The sequence below is a fragment of the Terrapene carolina genome, unplaced genomic scaffold (genome assembly GCF_002925995.2).
Source record: "Terrapene carolina triunguis isolate 2854851 unplaced genomic scaffold, T_m_triunguis-2.0 Scaffold120, whole genome shotgun sequence".
Lineage (NCBI taxonomy): Eukaryota > Metazoa > Chordata > Testudines > Emydidae > Terrapene > Terrapene triunguis.
The window spans coordinates 6,985,585-6,990,808 of NW_020664471.1; the positions used below are offsets into that span (position 1 = coordinate 6,985,585).

Below are 5,224 nucleotides of genomic sequence, written 5' to 3' on the forward strand. Positions count from 1 at the left end.
TTTCATGTCCATTACTCTGGCCAAACTGGAACTCAGATAATTATGTTCTGGCCTACTTGAAATTCACCCGGCATTTTCAGCACAGAGATAGCAGCATCATTCTTGTATACAGTTGATATATTAATGTGTTAACTTTATAATATGATTTAGGATCCCTTAGGATGAAAGTTACAATAGAAATGCAGGTCATTATACAATTCGCTTCCAAAAGTTTTGAATACAATGAATTACATTTTGTGTTAGTTCTTTATGCACCAACTATACCGTACAACTGTTTCACTAATAAAAATTAATTTCAGTACTACAAATTATATTAACCTGAACCTAGCATTCTGGCTAATGCTCAGACTTAAGAGGAGCAGAGGAGAAGCAATCCTCTTGTATTTTAAAAATATTTTTATTAGGTTTTTTTTGGACAGGAAAACTGTCCTGCAAGATTCCAAAGTTATGCTATGGAAAGCTAATACAATAAATGCAACTATGTCAAAGCGAGGAGAAATTAAATAGAGAAAATAGCGAATGTTCATTTCTCTAACGTGTATTGTAAGTGATATGCCTTTTGTGACCTGCTCTCCAGCTTACACTTTGGCCTTACTCCTTACTTACATGAAGTAAACCATGTGGACAGACCCTTGTGGAGTCAATGGGTCTTCTTTTTGGCCTTCTGGGTCTCAGCCTGTAGCATCACAGGGTACTGCCCATTTGGATCAATGCATTAAATGATTCCTTCAAATATTTGGAAAAGTGTAAGGTAGGGAATTTATTACAGGATACAAATGACTGAAGTGAAAGAACCAGGACTTGATAGTAACAGTAGGAAATTCCCAAAGGAAATTGAAAAGCATTAATGAAAGATTTCTAAATAGTGTATTTATTACCCTCTTGTGTTCCAATCCTGTAGAGACTTACATGTATATTTAACTGTGAATAGGTCCACTGATGTCTGTGCAGGACTGGCGGGAAAGGGGGAAAGCCAATTCGAGTTCTTGAAGCAACAAAACAAGGTACATCATTATACAAATTTCTTTATACAAGGGTTTTCCTGTTAGAGGTCAGGAGTCCTCTGCCTTCACTCAGAGCACGATCCTTTGGTTAAAAAGTCATGTAATTACACAGGGGAGCTAATAGCAACATCTGTAGTTAAGATTACCTAACACTGTCTGGCTGTACCTAGCATGCTCCATCCCAAGGCTGCATGGGTTGAGCAGGACCTCCAACACAGGGTCCCAGGGCACCTGGGCTGGCACTGAGACAGGGATCCCTCCATCCTGACAGGGGTGCCCCTGGCAGGTACCATGACAAGGGTCCCTCTGCCCCGACAGGCACTGAGACAGGTATCCCTGCGCCCCAATGGAGCATGGTGGACCGTACTATTGACACAAGGAGGTCCCTAGGGGGGACCTGATGGGGGTGCCTCTGGTGGGCACAGACACAGGAGTCCCTGCACACCTGTGGGGGCACCATTGGTGGGCACAGACATGGGGTCCCCTCACCTCGACAGGGGTGCCCCGGCAGGCACCGACGTGGGCACCAACACAGGGATCCCAATGCATCAATGGGGGTGCCCTGGTGGACAACAACACAAAGATCCCAATGCCCCAATAGGCACCAACATAGGGGGTCCCGTGCCCCAACGGGCACCGACACAGGGAGCCCCGTGCCCCCAACGGGCACCGACACAGGGGTTCCCGTGCCCCCAACGGGCACCGACACAGGGAGCCCCTTGCCCCCGACGGGCACCGACACAGGGGTTCCCGTGCCCCCAACGGGCACCGACACAGGGGTTCCCGTGCCCCCAACGGGCACCCTGGCGGCCTCGGCCACAGGGAGCCGTCCCACGCCCCGTAGCCCCTCGCTCTGGCTGGGAGGGAGCCGCAGGAACTGGGACCTTCCCTCCCAGCAGTGCCCTGGAGCTGCCTCCCCTCTTCGCAGGCACGAGAGGGGACGGGTGGCCCCGCCCGCCGGCCTGTGGCCGGGCAGCCTCTGGCTCCTCAGTGGCCGGCGCGGCTGCCGCTCAGGCCCCTCGCTGCCCGCCGCGGGGATCGTGGGACGGGCGCGGGGGAGGCGGTTAGAGCCGCGGCGGCTTCGACCCTAACGGAGCCCGGAGCTGCGAGACAAGAGACGGGACCCGGCGCGGGACCGGCCTCCTGCTCAGCAGCCAGCCGGAGCCCTGCCAGGTTTGACGAGATTTCTTTCCCCCTTTCGTCCCGCAGGGGCCGGGACCCCGGGGCTGCCTTCTCCTGCGGGCGGGACCGCTCCCCCTACAGCCTGGCCACTCAGCAGCAGAGCTCCCGCAGCCCCTGCCCTCCGCTCCCGGCGGGGCCTGGGGCGGGAGCGGGCTGGCCCCCTCCCTGGAGCCTCGTCCGGCCTCAAGCAGCGGCAAAGCAGATGGCTTGGCGGCCAGGGGACATCGTATGACATCAGATTGTGATGTCATAGCGTCAGGATCAGGACATCATAACGCCGGGGTGGGCAACCTGAGCCTGAGAAGGAGCCAGAATTTACCAATGTGCATTGCCAAAGAGCCACAGTAATAAGTTAGCAGGTCCGCAACCCTGTTCCCAGCACCTCCTGCCCACTGGCAGGCAGCCCTGCTGATCAGACCCTCATCCTTCCTCCCTGCACCTCCCAATCAGGGCCGGCGCTTCCACTAGGCGACCCTAGGCAGTCACCTACGGCGGCAGGATTTGGATGCCGCCCTCGGCGGAAATTTGGCTGCGGGGGGGTCCTTCCGCTCCAGGTCTTCGGCGGAAATTCGGCGGTGGGTCCTTCACTCGCTCCGGGACCCGCTGCCGAAGTGCCCCGAAGACGCGGAGCGGAAGGACCCCCCCCCGCCGCCGAATGCTCAGAGGAGTGCTGCCGCCTAGGGTGGCAAAAACCCTGGCGCCGCTCCTGCTCCCAATCAGCTGTTTTGTGGTGTGCAGGAGGCTCGGGGGAGCGAGGGCATGGCAGGCTCAGGGGAGGAGGGGGGCATGGCCTGTGGCAGAGCCAGGGGTTGAGCAGTGAGCACCCCCCCAGCACATTAGAAAGTTGGCGCCTGTAGCTCCAACCCCAGAGTCGGTGCCTATACAAGGAGCCGCACATTAACTTCTGAAGAGCCACATGTGGCTCCGGAGCCAGAGGTTGGCCTCCACTGTCATAACGTGTCAGAGGTCCCTCACTTTGGGTCATGATGTCATTGCCTTGTGATAATGAGGTCATCCACTGGGGTAACATGCTGATGCACCAAAGCAACTTTGTGTGTCTATACAAGACCTGCCTAAAGTGGAAGTGACAAAACTGAGAGCTGCTTGGTGATACAGTAGCTTACTACACGTCTGTCGTTCACTAAAGCTTCTCTGTGCCATATACCCTTTCCCAAGAAGAATCCCCCACACTTAACACTCAAGAAATGTATGTATGTATTGACACCACCAACTTGCAAATCCCATTAGTGAGTGCAAAGCTTGTTCCTACTGTACTAAGGAATTACACTTTAAAATGCTATAAGTTAGTGAACATAGTTTTGTTTTAAGCATTTACTTATTTGACAGTGCTGTGTGTACAATGGGTTGTGGCTATAGAATCAGTTAGGCCCTGATCCTGCAATGAGCTCTGTGTGGGCAGACCTCTGCACTCCCCCAGTTCTCCATTGCAGCCCGTGGAGCTCTTTAGGGGTTCACATATGTAGTGCTTATTGCAGGATCGGGGCATAGTTGAGTTCTACCCTTATGACCATACCCTTATAAAAATCTACAAGGGAACAGAAAAACCCTTTATAAATCAATTTTTGAAGAGATTTTAAAAAAATTCAGGACATCTCTCTCTGATAACCTGGAATTACACAAAAGCAGTCAATAAAAAAAACCACCACCAAAGTTAACAATGTTTCTTCATGACTCAGGACAGCGGTCGATGACAAGCTCAAAAATGTCTTTCTTGGAGCACTCCCAGGCAGGGTCCATCTCTCCATTCAGCCTTTCTATGCAACACCACTTCTACAGCTGCAGCATTGAAAATCCTGTGAATTTGGGGTCCCTCAGATTAGGCACGTATGGTCCACGTATCACCGAACCCTAATAGCTCAATGTGATTATATCTTTTGGAGCTGGGAGAAAATCCTCCAAAAACTGTTTTGAAAACTGCACAATCCTGGTAAGACAGGAAGACCTAACCCACTTTCTCCAGCCACCCACACGGAGGCTTATACAAATTGTTAAACTAAAAACAGTGTTGTATTAAAAAGACATTGAAAAACATCATAGAGTTGGTGATATAAAAATCAAAACTTAGTTTTCCTTTCCTTATTTAAACAATCTCCATTCTTTCTGGCTCCTTGAAGTGTGTGGAGAAGAAACTTACCAAGAAGCTTTTTTTAAAAAGTTTTTAATCATCCCAGGCTTGTCAAACTTGTTTCAATTAATGTCTGATGCTATACTTACAATTTTAATGGGTATTTGTTTACAAAAGATCTTAGATTAAAAAAAAAAAAAGGAGACAGTGAGGAGGGAGAGAAAAGGAAACTTATGTAGGTTACAGTGCTGAATCAGAACACTCGGGTGAAGCCAAGAGATGAACTCATTTTTTTCCCCTCCCTTGAGGACTCAAACAAGAAACAGGAAGTCATTGATTCAAAGTAAGATCATTCACTCCACAATTGTAAACAGTTTATTTTGTGCCAGTAAATATTCCCAAAACCCTTTATGCCTTTTGGAAAATAGGAAATAACTTTTATGGGATGCTTGTTACTGAGCATTTATTTTCACTCTTTATATCAGTGATATTTAGACAGTAACTGGATATTAATTAGCTTGTACACTGAGAAGTTCCACTTAGCCTACACACTGTTCATTAACATATACCCGTGTACTGAAATGTTGTGTTTGTGCAACACCCAAATAGCCTTAACTCTACTCTGCAGTGGTATCCTTAGAGAGAAGCAAAAACTCCATGACAACCATCAGAGGGGTAGCCGTGTTAGCTAATGTCATTCATCTGACGAAGTGGGTATTCACCCACGAAAGCTTATGCTCCAATATGTCTGTTAGACTATAAGATGCCACAGGACTCTGTCGCTTTTTCCATGACAACCATAACTATATAAATATTGATCTTCCCAGTAACCATAAGCACTGTTAACCAACATTGGCTGATCTGACTCCATCCTTTGTGGCCAAACTTGGTCACAACTATAAAAATTCCTAACTGGACAAATAGCACTAAGAAAAGCAACAGAGGGTCCTGT

General features: G+C 49.2%; 1 protein-coding gene across 1 annotated transcript in view; it reads left to right on the forward strand.

The window, feature by feature from the left end:
* The first annotated feature begins 2,095 nt into the window (after positions 1–2,095).
* PLEKHH2 (pleckstrin homology, MyTH4 and FERM domain containing H2) overlaps positions 2,096–5,224 on the forward strand; it is a 113,519-nt gene continuing 110,390 nt past the window's right edge. The window contains exon 1 of the mRNA XM_029911745.1: positions 2,096–2,177. The gene's annotated coding sequence lies outside the window, so the exon portion shown is untranslated. The remainder of the gene's footprint in view (positions 2,178–5,224) is intronic.